Source organism: Anas acuta, chromosome 15 (genome assembly GCF_963932015.1).
Source record: "Anas acuta chromosome 15, bAnaAcu1.1, whole genome shotgun sequence".
Taxonomy (NCBI): domain Eukaryota; kingdom Metazoa; phylum Chordata; class Aves; order Anseriformes; family Anatidae; genus Anas; species Anas acuta.
The window spans coordinates 14,060,855-14,081,100 of NC_088993.1; the positions used below are offsets into that span (position 1 = coordinate 14,060,855).

The 20,246-nt window shown below is 36.1% G+C and overlaps 1 protein-coding gene and 1 long non-coding RNA gene across 2 annotated transcripts in view; both read left to right on the forward strand.

The window, feature by feature from the left end:
- SDK1 (sidekick cell adhesion molecule 1) overlaps nucleotides 1-20,246 on the forward strand; it is a 392,668-nt gene that overhangs the window by 21,560 nt on the left and 350,862 nt on the right. The gene's annotated exons all lie outside the window — the stretch shown is intronic.
- On the forward strand, nucleotides 638-19,546 carry LOC137865128 (uncharacterized). Its single transcript, XR_011101761.1, has 2 exons — nucleotides 638-1,114; nucleotides 18,463-19,546. It is a non-coding gene; the product is annotated as an uncharacterized lncRNA (long non-coding RNA).

Below are 20,246 nucleotides of genomic sequence, written 5' to 3' on the forward strand. Positions count from 1 at the left end.
GAATATATTAAAAAGAGAGGTGCTTTTATTGTTAAGTACTTTTTGTTCAAATTAGAAGCAATTAGGTTCTGTTATGTGGATACTTCTGCCTTTTCTTACAAACGTTGCTCCATCTTAACAAGAGATAAGCTCATTAAGCCAGGGAATGACAACTATAGGCTGTTTGACTTGACTCTTGGTATTAAAGAGTTCTTTGCTAGAAAATGATAATGAAGAACATTTCCAAGAATTAATTTATTACACTTGGTTTTGGAAGGTTGATTTGATTATGATTTTAATTTAGCTAAATTCCATCCCCAAATCATTGAGCAAAGATTCCATACAATTTTATTAAAACTAATGAAATGAATGCTCTGTTTATAGGCCCAATTCAGTACGGTACTTCAGCAAAAGCTTAATTTCAAGTACATGAGAAGTGATATTATTGGTAAGTCAAGCATGCTTTATCTTACTGAAGTTGGATCATCGTTTGTATTACAAAAAATCCCCCACTCATTTGATGTCTTTCATGGTGAAAAGTTTCTGTAAATTATTCTTTGTAAATGGGAAACATCCTATTAGTCTTGCTTGGCTTTGCTCTAGATTTAAAATAATAATAATAAAAAATTGTGAGATTTTGAGTAGTGTATAGAATTTCTTGTACTTTCAAGCTATTGAGCACAAATATTACTTGTGCAAAAATGGGCTTGAACATCACTGAAGCTTTTTTTTTTCTTTGCCTAAATGTTTTGCCATAGTAAGGGAGTCTTTTCTTTTTTTACACTGAACTCTCTACTCCGATTTCATCTTAACATGAAGTGATCTGCACTTAGGAGGATATAAACTTCAGCTGATGATAATTAACAGCTATCTAGGGGAACACATAGACTGTTAAGGTGTGGCTGCGGATCACTTGCCAACTTTGCCTCTCTCAAATGAAGATTAGGTGCGTTACTGTCTAACTATCAGGGCCTGTAGGACATTAAGTCCGAACTGCTTTGATGAGCCTCACCTGGGGTCTCCACCCCACATCCTCTGCCCCCAGAGCCCAATTTAGCCTTAGGTTTGGGGGATTAGTCTTTGCCTGAGCTCTGCTGTGGATGTTCCTGTGTCCTATCCTGAATCAGCCCTTTGGGTAGGTGATTTGTCCCACTGGCTGCATGGTGTTGTGTCTGATTAATGCTGTTTCTTTCTGGCCATGTCAGCTTTTGTTTCTGAGGGGGCTCTCTGGGTATTGTTGTCTTATGGCTTGGTTAGGATTGTCAGTGGGTTCAGCTACCTGCACCCACCTCTGTCTGCTGTGTCCCTGTGCCTGGGGGCTTGCAGCCAGCACTGGGGGGGTGCTGCCTGTGCTGGGGTCACCCTTGCATCCTGACTTGTTTTGCATTTGGAAAGAGCCAGTCCTTGGTGCTGCCTATTGCTACTGAATATTCAGCATCCTGCTCCTGGATGAGTACCACAATGAACAGACTTTCTTAGTGTCATTGCCCAATAGTTTTATTCTTGTTTTCTTGCCTCAGTGGCAGGAACAGTAAACGCAGCTCTGTGGCATGGCTGTGGTTTCCTGGCACCAGTATGCCTTCCAGCCCCTCACCTCCACTCTTCAACCTATTGGTTGTTGGTCCTTCTTTTCTGCCTTCCCTTGGGATTGCGACCTTCCCTAGTAATGCCTTCTTTATCATTGCTTTAAGGTTATAAGACTTGTCTGATCATCTGCTGCTCCATGGCTGAATTAAATATGCTTAGTTTTGAGTGCGTTTTCAAAAGATAAACTAACTGAAATGCAGTGAAAAGGTAAAAGGGTGAGTGGTGGGTGACTAGAAGAGGAGTTTTGAAGTTCAGCATTATATTCTCCTGGGCTATGGGAGGATCAGTCATACCAGTACAACTCCTGACATATTTATTTCATGTGCTTTCTAAACCCTTCAGTAAGGGAGATTGCAGAGGCTCTGTTGTCAGCCTCTTCACTACTTAACTATGCAAGTTGCAAAGACTATTTTCCTGAGTTCAGAGTCTAATTGCTTTTGTTGCTACTAGTACTCTAGATTGCTCAAGTAGATGGTATTTCAGATACCTGCTATACAAAATCCTTTTCCATTTCATGGTTTTGATGACCCAATGCTTCTTGAATTGAAATTTGAGGAGAACTGTGATATTGTTTATTAGTAAAGTAAGTGAAAATCCAAAATGTGTTCTGAACGGATTGTTCAGCCAAGTTTCGGGAAGTCATAAGAGTGCTGCAGAGGAGTTAACAATTAGGACCTTCATTAATTAAAAGAAAAAAAAAAAAAGGCAAAACTTCCTGTAATCTTGTACATCTGCAGCCTTCTGCCAGAGAGGGAATGATGAAGTTTTATACTCCTTTCAGAGTTGCATCTTTTCAGTCTGATGTGTTTTCTGGATGTGAAGTACTGGAACATATCTCTCCTTTCAGGGGTCAGAAATCAGAATCCTTCAGTTCTGAACTCGTGTGCCGATGAGTATCAGACTGCCCTCCCCATGGCAGGGGGCACTTAAGAGAAGGTTCAGCTGGGGAGGAAATAACAATTTTATTTAGGGTGAAACTGAGATGTAAAGCTCAAATTTTTAAAATGTTCTACTTTTTCCATCTTCTGGAAGGTGAAGTCTGCAGACTAACTATATGGTAAATGTACAGAATTGTAGGTAATGTAGGAGATTTCAGTGTTTAATGCAAATTTTGCCCAAGCCATGCTTCATATTTCAGTGTTTCAATGCCCAGGCCAGAGAACCAAGATAAGTTTGGAATCCTACATTATAGAAAACACTGAAGAGTAGAAGGAAGGTGCAAGGGAACTAGCAAATGGATGATAGTTGTTTGCCTGTGTATTAGTGTTTCATACGTTTCTTAAAGTGAGACTCAGCTGGGAAGCTGTTTTGTGCTTCAGTTTCTCAATTTAAGCTAGAGGATGCAAGGAGTATGTTGGAATACCCCTGGGTTTGGAGCTCGGTGTGCACGTTGTGTCGGTGTCCGTGCCCTTCACCGCCCATCCGAGGAGCTAGGCTGTGAGCACCGCACTTGTACTTCTGCAGAAGGTACTCAGAAGTCCTAAAACTGCCAAAAGAAAACGCATAGTAACTAGTTGTAGGAAGCCCGAAAAGCATCCTAGGCGGCGGTGCCAGCCGGAGCGGGCCCTGCCCGGAGCAGGCGGGGGGACGCGGCGGTGCTGCGGCCGCCAGTGCCACCAGAGGGCGCCCGAGGCCCGGGCGGGCCGCGCACGCGGGCTGAAATGGCGGCGTCGGCGCTGGGCCCCTCGGCCTGTGACCGGCCTCGGGGCGCTCCGGGGCCTTCCCCCTCAGGGACGGGTCGGAGGGGCTGGAGTGCAGCCCAGGGGGCTACAGAGCCCTTCCACGTAACCCGCACTGCATGGCAAAAATCATACGAGGCTGTGCTTAAAGTTAGGGAGATGAACGGTTTTGTGTAGTTTGTGTGAATAAAAACTTAAAATCTGAAAGAGGTCTCTGCGATAACTTATTTTTTGAATTGTATCCATCTTCTCCCTTTGGTCCCAGAGCAGTATAGACTAATCCAATAAATGAACCAAGATAAATTATTTCCATCATAAAGTATTTTTAATTGACAAATGCGTAACCTGTTGAAGGATTTGATGCAGTAGGAACTCAAGAAAACTATCTTGGTTACCTGGTAGTTTGTTGGCTGTCCAGCAGCCTTCCTGAGAGAAAATGATCCCTAGAAAATGGCCTTTATGTTTCAAAGGCAACAACGTTTCAGCCAAGTTGCTCCACTAAATCCAATATATACAGCTGAGGTCCCAGTAACTTTATCAGGGTCAGAGTTTTATTGCAATTTGGCTTTTCTACTTTCCTTCATACATTTCTGACAGTTTGGATGGAAGACACTGAAGGATATGGTTTATTTTCCTGCCTACAGGTGTCAAAATGAGCAAAGGTGCACTTGGAGAAGTGAAGCTCAATTAGTTGAGAAAAGATTACTATTTTTTTTTCTTATCGTTGGACATTGAAGCTGTGACTGAGAGAACCAACCATGAGAACTTGTATACTTCTCCGAAGTGTTTCTGAAGATTGAAGAAGCATTGCCAGATACATGACTAATCCCAAGTCAGAGTGTTCACAAATGTGCACACATATAGCAAGTTAAAGCATTTGTCAGGATAAACAGTTGCAGCATCAAACAGCTTTGCTTCATTTGTACACAAATGTTTTAATTATCATAACGACATCAGGTAGCTTTAATAAGATTTACCTTTATATTAAAATACTTGGAAATATATATCTCAAACTGTAACACGTGGAATGTGCAAGTAATTCTACTTTTCTCACATTTAAGACAAAAACAATTTAGAAGTCCTATATTGGAAAAAAAAAAAAAAAAAAAGAAAGAAATACATTGTTTTTTAAGCAATAGTGTCACAGTGCTTATGAAGGCCCTTGTTTTCAATAAGTATTGTGTTGATATTTGACCTCGGAGTTTTTCCTGTTTACAGTGAGAGAAGAGATGAAGAAAGCCTATGTTGGCGGTCAAGTTTTTAATAATACCTCTTTTTGCCTTGTATCTACTTAAATTATCAGATCTCCTGTACTCTCCAGTTGAGTAGAATGTCTCTGAAAAGCATCAAAGGTTTTTTTATCATGGAATAGCAGTTAAACATTAGAGAAAAGTTTAAAAATTGTTTAATGAGATTAATTTGCTATACTTAACCTCATCATTTCTGCAGTAGACTTGTAATGTGCAACAAAAGGTCTTTTGAAGTAATACATAGCAAAACACATTCCATACATCTGTCTTTGAGAACTTAAAATGTTGTATATAGCATAGTTTCTTTTCCAGAAATCTGGCTGTTCCCCAAATAAGAGAAGGTATGACATTTTCTGTATAAGGAACTGATGCAGTAAGGCTGCTCTCCACATAGCTATATACAAAATGGCTAGGCATGTTTTCAGTGCGTCTGCCATCTAGCTGAAGTTAGGTGACTCCATTTATAAATTTATTAGAGCTTAGGCATGTGCTTTACATCTAGCTGTAAATGTTAGATAAGGGACTGATGATGTTAGAGCCATACTTAGGAAGATTCAGCCTCCTGGCTAGACAAGTTATTAGTATATCATGTGTGAGCTGGTTTTGGTCTGTTTCAGATGACACCTCCGCATTTTTTTTTTTTTTTACATGCTATATGGCTTCTGTCTGGGTCACATTGGTCAAGGGTTAACCTGACATGTTGGAGATACGATGGCTTTAATTGCTGCTTATGGGAATTCCAAAAAGTTATGTTACCATGAGGGTATAATTTCCCAGCCTCAGTGTTCTCTGCTTTTACTTCTGAAGTGGGAAGGGTGAACAGCATTTCTACTTGGTTTCAGGAAAGCAATGTGTGACATCAAGACATCAATGTTTTTGTAATGTTACTGAATTGAATTCTTTTACCTTCCTGATTAAGGAGAAGGTTAGTAATACAAGTCTGGGATTTGTGATGAAGAGGTGATTCATGTACTGGCATTTTGAATTTTACTTCGTGGTTCTGAAACTGTTACACCTAAAGAAGCTCTGCTATCTGCATTGCTTATTCCCCTCTAAATATCTTGTGTCTGGTGACAGACAACGTTCCATGGAGTTGAATTCAGCAGCTCAACTGTGTGTTCTGCTCTGCCCTTTTTGTCTTATATTTGAACGTTATGGTGGTGTGTGACCACTGAACAATTTGTCATGAATTGACAAAAGAAAATCTTGAAATTTGAGTGCAATACACAATTAGTATGCATTAGAATTTGGAACTGTGATGTATGGAAAAGCATTATTTAGTGAAGAACTAAGATTGAACAATTCATATTTATATATTCAACATCGTATACTTCCTCTTTCCTCTTTTTTTTTTTTTTTTTAAGTTAACATATTTATTTTTTTTAATCCCAGTAACTTTGTTTTGTCATCTAGTTCTGCTGTTTGTTTAACCTCATATAAGCTTCCTATCTTTTATGTACTGGACATCAAGCGTGAAACTGGCAGTATTAATGAAGTGCAAAAGCTAATTTACTATATTTTGTCTGAATTTAGCCTGGCGCCCACTCAAGTGAAGAATTAATCTTGGATATATGATGGTATATAATGGTATTGCGCTTGGGAGCAGTGCAGTTACATATCTCTTTTATTTAATTATCATGTCAAAGAGGAGAGCAGTCTCCCTTTTCATGTGGTGTAGTAAGGTTATGTCTTGAGTTTTTCGTGCATACAAATTGGAGCATAATTTTACTGCAGGATTGAGAAATCAGAGGACAGAGCACACATAGTGTTGGAGCAATGTGAAATTAAATATTTCAATACAAAAATTTCCACTTGCTCTTTGAAGATGGAGAGGAGCTGATAAAAGTTTATTGTAACGCCAAGGATGCAGAAGTGAAGATAAGAGACAGTCTAGAACAGCATAATAGCTTGTAATTAAAGGGGGAGGGAAAGATAACAAAAGAGACTTGGTTCATAGTTCTGGGATCTTTTCCGTATTGCATGTTCATTTTGTGTTAACAGTAAGTGCCCTCTCAGACTGATTGGGACAATGTATTGGAATTGAGCACTAGTCAAAATGTCCTTTATAAAAATAATTGGCTAAACAACATGTTGCATGCTTAACAGTTATTTATTTCCCTACAATTAGTAGTTGTAAGAATTATCATTTTTTTAATGTACAAGTTGTTGCCAATTATGTGCCACCAGACTTTTAAAATAATTCTTCCCAACACTATTCTAGAGTTCAGACGGACAGCTAATCTGTGTTGGGGTCCTTCAAAAATACGCAGAATAATGCTGTACATTATCTCTACTCCTTATTCTGTTGAATCCTGCTTTAAATTGTTTGGATGGCAAAGAAATGTGGGGGGAAATTAATTTTACTGGTGCTTTCTATTTCCCCCTTCCCTGCAAACCTCAGTGGTAGTCATACCACTATTTATTTCTCTGCTATAGGTGCCTTTTCTTATTTTTGTTGTTACATGACAACTACCCTTTTAGTTTAGTTCAATTTAGAGTTAATTTTGATAAGTGGAAAACTCTTGCACTGATAAATGATGTGATGTGTTTCATTGCTATTTGACTAACCACTGATTAAAGGTGAAGGATTTTATAACTCCCAAATTTCAAGACTGTCCTGAAGATCAGGTGGGGCAGTGGGTTAATTATGCTATTAGATCACAGGAATGGTTATGCATATGCTTGTGATATCAGTATTTATCAGTTATAGACCTAAGGGAGTCAGTGTGTTAGCACTTAGCCTAAACAGTTAACTTAACCTAAACAGTGGTTCTGGAAGAAGTTCTTCACTCAAGTTCATGATTTGTTGCAGTTGTATGTGTAAAAGAAAATAGAAATAATGGGTACAAGAAAGAGAAAAATGGTCATGGGGCAATATGGCTATATCCATGGCAGGAAGTTATTTGGAAAAAGAAGCTAATTTCTAATTAGAGAGACTGAAGCTCTAAACGAGGACTGCAGTTTCTTTGTTCTGCTCAAGAAGAAGATCCTTGATGTGTATATATGCTGTTCTTATAAATAGACAATTGCTTCTCAAACATATCTGACTCATCTCAACAATTTTTCTTCCTGCTACCAGAAACAAAAAGGCAAGGAATACCCAACCATACAGGAAAAGGGGGCAGCTATGTATTCTTCAAGCAAACATCCACTTCAGAAGAAAGCAAGTTTGTTGTGATTTACTAAGTATCATAGTTTCCTTTAGTAAGTAACCTAGTTTCCTCTGACTGACACTGTCTGACATAGCTTCAAAACTTAGGAATAAAAGAATATGCAATGTCCTGATATAAAGACTTAAAAATCTGTAGGAAAAGATGTCAAACTTTATTCTCGCTAATAAGCAGAAAAAGATTTGAAATCTTCTACTGTCCCTAGCAACGGATCTTGCAATAACTTTTTTAGCCAGATAACCTACAGTTTGCAAACTGGCAGGCAAATATAATAGCTCATTTATGTGAGTTTTGACTTCTGATGCTGAAACAAATGAAGTGTTACTTCATTCTAAGCTTAATTGTGTTGGGAATACATGAGATATGTGAAAGCGAGGTAGCGATTGTACATGTATACCTAGAACGCAGTTGCAAGCCCCGTTCCTCATTTCATAACCTTTTCAGTCACAAGGTATCCTTAGGCAGTTCAGACTAAGCAAGGGAGCTCTTAGTTTGGATATTAGGAGAAATTTCTTTACTGAAAGGGTTGTGCGGTATTGGGGCAGGCTGCCCAGGGAAGTCACCATCCCTGGAGGTCTTCAATAAACACGTAGATGTAGAACTTAATAGCATGGTTTAGTGGTGGACTAAAGTACTAGGTTAAGGGTTGGACTAGAAGATTTTAGAGGTCTTTCCTAACCCAAATGACTCTATGATTAATACCCTATTTAATGATTGAAATAGTAGAAGACACTGCCTGGAGTACAGGCCTATGGTGCTGGGTTAGCTTGAGAGCCAAAGTTTGTGTATTTGAATTTTTTTTTTCTGGAACCTGGAAAACCTTGCACACTATTGAGTTTTAAAAAGATAGGCCAAAAGATAGACTTAGTTCAGTCTTAAATCTAGTGAACTGTAACAACTGAGAATAGCTAGGCTTTGTACAACCAATGTTCAAGGTGTTCAGAAGACAAGGGAGGTCATTGCATCCTCTATGTTGAAATGTTCCCTACTACATAAGTAAACATTTTCTGTCTGCTCTCTTAGAAAGAAAATGAAATATGAAGTCAAAAATAGTAAAAACAAAGCCATTTACTTAAAGATGCTTAGGAACACGTATATAATTTAGTATTCTGTACTCTTTTGAGTTGATTTGAACAGTAGTTGTAATGTTTAGGGTGGGGGGGGGGTGGGGGGCAGGGGTTGGAGGCATAAACTCAGAGGGGAAAAAAACAACACAAATGTCCACAAGTGGTTTTCGGATAGTAATCACACATGTTACTACTAACACTTTATAATTTTTTTTATTTAGTTTATATTTGCACATCAGAGTTGTTATTAAAACATTGTACTTAGACCATTCATTTCTTAGGACCAATCATAACAGTGCTGATAGTAATCAAACAAGAATACATTAATATTGACTCTTTTTAATATAATTGCTATATTCAATGAGTCAAGTTGCAGAACTTGTAAAGCTTAAAAATAGTATCCAATAGAAAAGTAAGGGAAAACATCAGTTTCAAACTGAAAACAAAGTTTTTGTGTTTTGTATGGCTTCCAAAGGTGTTGCTTGATAGCCTAGTCATTAGAAGAGTAATCGGTTTCCTCAGTGCATGGGTTTTGTGAAATGTTATTTTTCACCATGGGAATTATCAGACAGAGCTGCATTCCAGACAGCTGGGCAGATGGTTCTTTCTTTTCAAACTGGGTTGTGCCAACAAAGAGAGACAGCTATACAAATGTTAACCCCTAAGGGATAAAAAAATCTCTGTCAATCCCTTTCAACCCCTAGACTGCATGTTTGAAAAGAAAAGCAACATAGCAAATTAGATCTAATTACTGAACAATATTCTATTTTTAAAAATGTAGGTTTCCAAACATAGTCTTAAAACAAAACAAAGAACTGTTTAGAAATATGAGGCAGTTGATTACCTGTTCTTTAAAATGTAGGTAATGAAGTACAAAACCTCAAATTGCCTTAGGTCAAGTATGTATCAATTGCAGCATCAAAAAAATGCTAATGTATGTGTAAGAGAGGCAAGTCTGTTTTGTGCCTGGGCTGTAAATATTTTCTGATGTTAGAATTAATTTGGTCTTACATAAATTAATTTGATCTTATATAATTTACTAACGTTGGAAGTTTGAAGTCATAGAAGTCTATTGCCTAAAAATAATTACTTTAAGAAATAGTCATTAAAAACTAAGAATCTTGGAAAAAATGTACTAAGAATTACAGAATATACCTTTGAGTGTCAGGATTTAGTTTCATTTGTAAGACTGTAATTTTAAAACAGCAATTTCATTCTTTTAAGTTCTTTGGCCTTTAAAGTGTTTCATATATTATTCTGTTTCCGTTCCACTGAACATTATCATTGTTCCTAGTTTAGAGAATTAAAAAAAAACATATAAATGGCAGAACCTAGAAATGTATTCTGAAGAATCTGAAGATTTTTTGTTTGATTTTATATAAGGTAAATTCCTATCTCACTGGAGTTCCTCTGAATTTTGTTATTTATTTAAACAGGGCAGATAATCTTTAATGTTCCCCCACATATGTGCCTACAGCACCTATGTATTTATATGGGAAATGCTAATAAGAAATGTCGAGATAAAGCAGTAGGAAAAAAATATATTGAGAACAGAGTTTGAGAATCTGGGATATTGCAGAACACTTAAACTCTGCACCAGTAATTGAATTTCATGGAATGATATCTTTTTGAGGTGACAGGACAACTTACTCCATCACAAATGGTAACTTTAGTTCATGCTTGCGCTTCTTCTCTGTGCATATGTTGATTTTCGTCTCTCTAACACAGACTATGAATATTGGCCCAACAATAACATACTGAGAAACTCTAGGAATCTGTTTTTTTCCAGAATGAGACAAAACTTCAGAAGTCAGAATAAAATAGAGAGCACTTAGAGTTGGATGGTATTGCAGTCATGCTTCCTTGGTTTTCATTTCATTTGAGTAGATATCAGTCTTATTACTATGCTAGTTGTCTGATAATAAGAATTCCATATATTAGCCTATTCAATTTCCACTTTCTACATCTCCTATAGCAATTGCATATTCATTCAAATTTTTGAAAGATAGACTTTGCAGGGTGGGGAAGTTATTTTTGTATTCAGATGCTCATGTCATAATTTACTTCTTGAAATATTTCTAATCTAAACTTAAACCCTGAACTTTTAAAACAAAAGTTATGTTGATGAAGGAAGTTGACGCTTCATTTGTTTGCAGTGTTCATTTAATTGAAAGTATAAATCTTTGACTTACGCTGCTTCTGTCACTTTGGATTTAGCTATTTAGCTCAGAAATAAATAAATAAGGAAGATTGTAGGTGTTGTGAAGCTTAAAAATAGCTGCGGCTAGCTGTTTTAGGTTAATTCACAGTAAAAAGCTAAATTTAAAATGCTAAAAAAATAAGATGGTATGGATAAATTGCAAAGTAAGCTTATGTAAATGTTACTTACTGTTAGTATGATGGAGGAGGGTTTATTGTTGGAATTAATGATTTGGCTAGAAGCTCAAGTTATGTATGGATGCAATAAAGTTTTTTGAAAGACAAAATCTAGTTAAAACCTTATTTACAGAAAACTGAACAATACAGAAGACAACTGACTTCTAGCTTTATGTTGGTTAAATTTCATCCTTACTCTATCGTTTTAATGCTTCATTTAAATTTTCTCTCTTTTTATCGTGCTTATTTCGCTGTTATCATCACAAATATTTTTTGCCTTTTTTTTTGTGTCTGGATTCTGCTAGCCTCGATAACATCCATAGTACCTTTAGTCCATCTAAGAATTAATATATGAATTAAAATGTACTAGTAATTGAAGATGATGGGTAGAATGTGAAATTTAGCCAATTAAATACAAGAAACATTCTGTATTGATGTGTGGATGGTACACAGGCTGGCACCGCATCTCACCACAGCTGTAACTGTGCACCGGGGTTGAAAGCACACACCAGAACTGAAAGTTTTCTGCACCCATGTGGTTACTCTTTCAACAGCTCCATCCTTTATAGCCTCTTGGTTATTTCACCTTGATAAAGTAGTGTTTTTGTTGGTGGTGACTTTTTTTTTTTTTTATTATTATTATTTTTTCTGCTCCAAAACAAACTTGAACGCTTGCTTATCTTGCGTCAGAATGGGTCTGGGCAGGCCAGGCCGTGCATTAGCTCTGAGATGATGCAAATGCTCTGCCACCATTCCAATTTTTTCTGCAATTCCTAATATTCCCATCAGAATACAAAGAACAGGGAGAGGAGGAACACCTAAGGAGGCTAAAACACTTTCTCAGATGCTTTTCTTTCAGATGGTCAAAAACTGCCTCTGAAAAGATGATATGGTGAGGTAAATACAAGTGATTATTGTTTACACTGTAACCATGGTAGTTACTGTACCTTTTTAATTTGCATATTTTTAATTTACTTTTGGAGAAAATGAATCTGAAGTGTTCCATCAGCTCATTTCCAATTTTATTTGGTTATGTTAGTTACAACTGTGAATTCATATTTAATGTAAGACACATCATAAATACTAATAGATTTGTTCTGCTAGCAAATATTTCAAATCAAAGTGTTTGAGTTTTGCATGTGATTATATTCTCCCTTGAATACATAGGAACAATTATGTGTTATTCCATTTGAAACACTGCAGAAATTCAAGTATGAATATAATAAACTTAATGCAATATCAAACATATTATAGGGAAGTATTTTATTAAAAGAAAAACCTGCAGTGTTGAATAATTTTAATGATCAGTGAATCTTTCATTGTTTTGGACACTGCTGCTTAACTGTTTTTATTTAGACAGCCAATTTGACATCATTTTTGCCTGCCTGCTCATTTTTTATTGCAAAAATGATTTCTGCAAACTTCTTGTCAGCATGTTTTTGATAATACACTCTGAATTTGAGTTAACTCATGATAGCAGTAACTAGAAGCTTTCTTTTTCTTTTGCTCTCCCATTTTCAGTCAGTTTTCTTCTTTATATATAGTAGATCTGTAAGCTGTGAAACTGCCTCTTTAAGATGGAATTGTCAGCTTGCTTACACTTGATCTTTTCCTCTCCTGGCCTTGGCCTACAGTAAAATAATCTCAGATGAAATGACACCAGGTACTATACTTTATTTATGTAGGGTTTTTCATTTCTAACTTCTGCAGTGTCTTTTATGCTCATATGCTGCAAATCTGTGAATTGCTCCTGTTGCTGTTGAAGTAGAGTTTAGGCTGTTTCTGGTGAAATGAGTTGGGGCAGGGCAGCACATAAAAATTGACATAGCTTTCTGTAGCTGGAAGGATAACTTCAGCACCTGCAGCAATTACCAAGTGTAGTGCCTTCTGAAAGGAAGGAGGAGGAAACTTCTGCTTTCTAGATTATCCTCATGCTCTTTGCTCTCTACACTTTCACTTGTCTTCAAGTGTTCCCTACTACAAGCCGTAGTTTTTTCTTTTAGTGTGTGATGTTTACCAAGAGTGTTTCTGATTGATATATACTAAAATATTGGATAGAAGTGCACGTTGTTGAATAGAGAAAGCAGAGAACTGGTCTGAAGTTGTGCTGTTCCGTGGCCTCCAAAGGGGTGGTTAGATTTAAGAGCAAGGTGGTGGTAGGATTGTGTGTTCGCTTTTCTGAAGTGAAAACATCAACTTTTGTTTTCCTGGCTGTCAGTGGTGGGCAAACTTTTCCATGATGCCTCTATCTGGTTTGGGTAACTTTTTTGTAAACTTCTGATTCTTGATTTTGAGACCCTTAAGAGCTTACCCTTAATTTTACTCAAATAAACAGAAATGCTCTTCTTGAATCATTTTGGTTTGTGGTTCACAATCCAATTAGAAACCAATTGGAAGTGAGAACAGTTCTTATTTCAGACCTCTAGTTAAAAATAATGAGTAGTTCAACTTATATTCTTTAGATACATGTATGCGGTGCATTTTTTTAATACAAAGGTTGAGTATTGTAGCAGCGATTGATGGCTGATTATACTGTGAAATAGAACTTCAATCTATTTTTTTTTTTTTCCCACATTTGAGAACAATGTAGAATTAGGACTGTTGCTTAGAAAAGTTAATAGTATACTTCTGAATGGAGGAAAATGTGGTTCACCTGGTGACTGCTGGCAGGTCAGCAGAAAAGCTGACTTCTGGGGAGAAGGCTCAGCCTTCAACCAAGCCAGTCTGATGTATTTCAGCCAACTTTTTACAATTGGGAAAGCACTAATGAAAGACGTTTCCAGTGCCTTTATTTTTCTGTAATCAAGATGTCACATAGACATCTTTAATTGGATAGTTTAATCATAAATCTCCTTTTTCTTGTGCTGCTTTATTTAGGACTCTTGGAGCTTCTAGAGATGGTCGGCTACCTTCTTCATTGTAAACAGATCAAGCCTTGATAAATATAAAGGGAGATTTTTTTTTTTTTTTTTAATTAAAAAATTGAACTGTAAAGAAAAAAATACACAAATTCCCACTGTGAAAGCAACTTCTTGGACAAGGGAGAGTTTTCACTAGGGTTGTTCTTATTTAGTACATCTAAAATTAGGGATCTAGAAAAAAACTCAAGACGTTTCAAGAAATATTCTTTCTACCTGCTGTTAGTGTATGTTTATGGAAGCCCACGTGTACATCCAAAACTCTTTAAATTACCAAATTGGTCAGCTATGAATGTCTTTCAAAAGGATCCAAAATGTTAAACATCAGAGATGCTGATAGACAAAACTGTTCATCTAAAACCTGGGTCTTAAATTAAATTCTGAGAATCTTGTAGCTTTGAGATGCCTTTTTTTTTTTTTTTCCAAGTTATGTCATGGATGTGAATTTTCTATATGAGTACTTTCCCTCCTCTTTAACTTTTAATGATGGAGAAGAAAGTATGAAATCCTTGTAGTTTACTGCTTCAGTAAGTGAGGTAAACCTTATTCTCTTGTGCAAATGTCATCTTGTGCTAAATTTCTAGAGTTTTGACATTACCCAGAGAGAAACGCTTTTGGGGATAAAATTTTCCTACTTCAGCCTGTCTTCTGAAATGTTAATGGTAAAAGCAAGACTGTTTCTGAGCAACAGTTGACCTCTTAAAAATACAGCTGCTTGGGAAAAAAAATACCCAATGAAAGCATCTTGTGGAGAGGCTAGACACATCAGAAAATACCACTGGAGTAAGATAAAAATGTCAGTTCTAATAGCACTTTGGTTTTACTGGCTCCAGGTCCCTATATTTGCTTCTGAAGTCTCATGCTGAATGCTGGAGGCACTGGATGAGGACGTGAATATTGCACTAAGGTGTTCATTCCTGGAATGAGTAGCTTCTGGTCATGTTCTTTGAGGGCACGTGTTTCTCAACTATGAATGTATGCAACATTCTGGTTTATCCATAGATAATGGATCTGAGCACTGCATGTTGTCCTTGTTTGGAAGCTTCATAATGTTTCGGCTTTGGAAAAAAAATAATAAAGAAAATATTAAGCATGCAAGCAAGTCTAAGGAAAAATCAACATAAGCTAAAAGGAGATAATGCAGAAGCTTAGGCAAAGAAGTTCAGAATGTGTCATTAGAGATCTTCCTTTCTTTGAAAAGCCTTTTATTTGAGAGCAGTACTGCAAAAATTGAGTTCTCAATGAATACACTGATGGCAAAAAGTTGATTTTATTGTAGTTAATATTTAAAATCACACATTTCAAAATGAAGATACTTGCTTTACTCAAGTAACAAAATTAGATAAAACTGGTAAGTCTTAGCAAAAGATACAATGATGTTTGCAGAGAGAAGGCTTTTCTCAGAAGAAAGCAATCTGACAAGAAAATTAATTCATCCCAGAGAAGGAATCATAAGACATTGGCAGCAAAGTGCCTCGAAAAAGTGAGATCTTGAAGACACTTCATTTGCAGGCAGTGAATCTATTCTACTAGGCTGAGTGCTTTGTTCTTGCAATCAGAGCAGTCCTTAGAAGAAGCTAAGTAGAAAGGAGAAATTCACCAAGTAGGGAACAATCTTGCTAGGTGAAGTCTTTCTCCTTTCTGAAGTGCTCAAGTGTACAGTCAGGGAGAGAATAGTCCAAGAAATATATTTTTGAACAACAGAAAAACAGGAAAGCTGTCTGAATTCCCTAGCTGTTTCTCCCACCTCTCATTCCTTTCCATTAGTTCAGCAGAAGACAGGCACAAACTCTCAAGTGCAGAATTTCATTAAGCTTGTTTGTGCCAAGTAGAAGCTCAGCACCTCAGTAGAACACGTGAAAACATCATCGGTCAACAAGGAATTGCAAACACAGTGATGCATCCTGGGTTTTATGAATTGTAGTATCTTGCCTCATTTAGGAGTTGAGTGCTGCTGGTCTTTAAACCTAAAGTAAAATGAAGCTGTGTAGCCAAAAGGAATAATGTTAGATGTCATTTGATTTGCCAGGGTTGTAAGATTTGATTCAAGCCCTCTTATACTGTATGAATCTGATTACTTGAAGGTGACACCAAATACATGATATTTTGCTACATTTGAGTGTCGTTTAGTCTTACGTTGGTATAACTTAACCAATTTGAGGACATAAATTTTTATCTGAAGGTGCAAGAAGGGGGGGGCAATGTTTGAGTTTAGTACAATCACAGTAAATTATTAAACACTTTTATAGAATGAAGTGATTATGGATTCATAGGAGTATAAAGTTGCTGATTTTTACCTGCTGGCGTACTTTGTATCCTAAGATAATAAGGAAATAGACTTTCTGCCTTAACATTCTTTACATTTATGAATATATATGTATAAAAATGAATGAATTTCAGTGGCCTCTACAAGGACAGCAAAGAGGCTATGATAGCATTGATCCGCGGACCTCAGAGCTTGATGGAAATGTTATTTGATGATATGCGATTAAAACACAGACCTTAGGGCTAGAGTTTGTGGGAGGTGAAGTCAAGTTTCAAAGGCATAAGAGCTTGCTTAAAATATACAATCAGTACTTTTTCTGAACCTAGCACTCATTTTTCCTTGCTTGTTGTCCAAACTCAATAATATGATGAAAAAAATGTTAAACATACCATTGAATTATTGCTGCTCGTGATTTACTGATACTGAAAACAGCATCTATGTCTTCATCTGAAGACTATTTATTTATATAAAATAGGATTTTCTTATAAATTTTTATATATAAATATTTTGCATATTTTTAAATCTTTTACTCTTGAGAGATAGAGGGTAAATTCTTTTTTGACTCTTGTGCAAAGAGTCATTGCCCTTGATAAGTATTCTACCTGATAGTATGCTGAAAACATCAGTCAAAATCATGGTATTGTAGATGTCAGTAATACATGAATTATGCATTTTATTGTTAAGTGGACAAGTGCAAAAGGCAGAAAAAATGGTGAGGATCAGATCTGGTTATATTTATAGCACAAAGAAAATGGAAACTCTGAAATGAGCAGATGTAGGCAAACTGAAAGGTCACAGGATAAACTTAAGTTCAGAAATATATTGCCTTTCAGCAAAACATTTCATGGAGCGTTTACTGAAATAGCTTTATTTCAAATTGAACAATGAAATTTTTATTAGCTACTAACTCTATCATGCTAATTAGTAACTCCTTACTGGTAAAGTGATTTTGTAAGTCAGTCAGTCAGTTTGCACTGCCTACTTAATGAATGATCCTTAGAAGTACATCAGATTAAAATGTTGGTTTTAAGTACTTAAAAATACATGCTCTTACCATGTTTTTTTCAGATTTTGAAAAATCTGAGGCCAATATACCTTTTGCACTTCAATCTTATCTTAACTTTTAAATCAACAAAATAACCAACAAAACAATCAACCGTTCTGTTATTAAGTCTAATTTGAGGGCTCAAAAATCAACATAAAACTGTATGAAAATTAATCATACTGCTTGACCAACCAAAAATAAAAAAAGATAACCAGAAAGATAGAGCATGCAACTTAGTTTTTTTTCAATAAATGCTATAAACATTTATCTGGAATTATCTGGAATATTTTTATATTCCAGAAAATAAGATGTCCGTAGTAAATCATTGACCCTCATATTTCCAGACAAATATCTATATAGCTGATACTTCAACTCTAATTATAGTAGCACAATAATTTTTCTCTTACTATTATTTTAGTAGTACCCCAATGATTTTCTTATTCATGTGAGGGAGGGAGAGTGAAGGCTTTTTTTTTTATTTTCTTAAATTAAAAGATGAATATGTAACAAACTAAAAGAGAGGGCAGCACAAAAATTCACGTTGACTTTCTCTCTCTCCAGTCTTCCAATGTGATCTCATTGATTTTTCTCAAGTTTGCATCTTTTGCTAGAGAGCCAGATGTCATTTTTACATAATTATGTATGCATCTTCTAATTTATTTCTGGAAACAATGTTAACTACAAGATTTAGTTCTTCAGTTTTACTATATGATGTACTAAATTATATATTCATAGAGATATTAAATTTAGATGAATGCTTTCTCTGGCTTCCTTTACCCTTGTTTAGACATATTGACTGCTCTAGGGCCTTGAAGGTACTTGATTCAGCTTTAGAGCAAGTACTAATTTTCAGAAAACAAATTGACAGGTAAGCATAAAATTAATTTTCTGTATTAATTGCAGAGGGTGGAAGTCTTGCTGGTATAAATATAACACTATGCAGGATGAGGATTCCTCAGCTTATCTTTTTTATTTTTCTTCCTAGAATTGTGTTGATTGTATTCCCCCCAGACAAATGCCTATAAATTTATCTGCTTTATATATTTTTGGGGAACGTGTGCATGTATGCACACATGTATTTACATGTGTATCTCTCTTGTATTTGCCCGGTATTTCTGGACACAGCTACTGCTTGGTAGTCAGTTTGCTGCATGCCAGACAATCCCAGACACATCAGCTGTGCACATTGGAAAAGCTGTTGGATATCACTGGACTCCTTGTGCATATATAGCTTCAGTATTTCCTGTGGGGGAAGTCTGATATTTTGGGAACTTTTATGGATGACTTCTGCCTATATTTGAGTCTTGCATATTAAGCAAGTTCAGAAGTTCTCGGAAGCTTTGAAATTAGTATGAAGAGCGGATGTCTGCATCGTTCCGCCTGGAAGACTCTGTGGGGTTTAACGGAGCTGGCTGTTATCTATAAGTATATGGCCTGCATACTTGACATCTGAAATTGTTAGTGGAGGTGAAACATTACAAGGAAGACTTCTGTAGAGATACAGTATGACTGTATTAACTATGAACCAGTGCTTCTGTGGAAATGTTGGCCTAAGCTTTTATTTAAATGGATAATTGTAATCATGTACTGCATGAACACCAAAGTTGTTTTTAGGGAAAGAATTTCAGTTTTGTTCCATAGCTTCTGCAGTGAACCTTAATTTATTGCTCATCTATAAAGCTCACTTTTGTTAGTATTCGTGCTTAATGGTCTTAATCAACAGCAATGTAAAATTGTGTATGGTATGCATTACAGCAGGCTTGGCAACATTCCTGTTTTCTGAAGACAAAAGCTTTAGCACAGGTTGCTCTGTCTTATTGTAACTTTGCCTTTTCTTGGAGCATTTGTATATAATTGTTTATACTACATATTAATATGTGTTTTAAATAATGGTGCTTGCATTATCAAGTTGTAATAATTGCAAAGACAAAGTTAAACATGTACACAATAAAATATATGAATACCTTTGTAGAGTTTGGTACTGTATAAGCCTTCTGGATATTAAAATATAATGCATAATTTTTCCTGCTTTCATAGCAAATTCTAATCATATTATGCAAATTGGGTTTTGGTACTCAAATATTGACTAAAAATGTCAATGTGCTCTCGAACATACGATTGATAAACATTAGTGTGATAACACAGTTGTTTTTAGTTGAGATGAGTATAACCATAGAAGGAATAATGATAAATAAATGGTAAAAGATGAGGTATCTTCAAGAAATCTTCTTTTCTAGTACTCTTTCATTCACTGACATGAACAGAGTATTTTGTCTGTGGGAGATGAGGATGCATTTTTAGTAACAGGAGTAAATGGGAAAAATAAGTTTTAAAAATAATCTGGAGGGAAAATATCTTAAAATACCAAGAGTTTCAAGTATATAGAATTTTTTGGATGTATTTTAATCAGTAGTTTTACCCAAAGTTGAATTCATCAGTAGCATTGCTTTATGATATTACTATTCCATTCTGTTTACTCCTACACTTCCTCACCTTGTCCCTTTAGACATGTGCCTATAGCTATTTCTGGGAGCGTGCTCTGAACTGAATCAGGGAGCTGATTTGTTTTAATCAAACTCTTCTCCCCCCCTTCGGATTAGTTCCTGTCATTCCCAATGCATCCATAGCAGCAGTTGTGAAGGGCAGGATGGGGACAAGGATGAGTAGCAGAGTAGGAGGAAGGGAAAATCCTTAAGTCAGCATTGCTACTGAGGAGAAGGTATGTGGAACCTTACCCTTATTTTAAATATCCCAGGTTCTTTTGGTAATTGCAGGCTCAGTAAGCTAATTAATTCATAAGTCTGCAGCACATGTAATGTTTAAAAAAAAAAAAAAATCTCAACTAAAAAGATTAACTATGGCTTTTTCATTCTGTCATTCTGGGCAAAGGCAAAAACCATAAGTGCAGG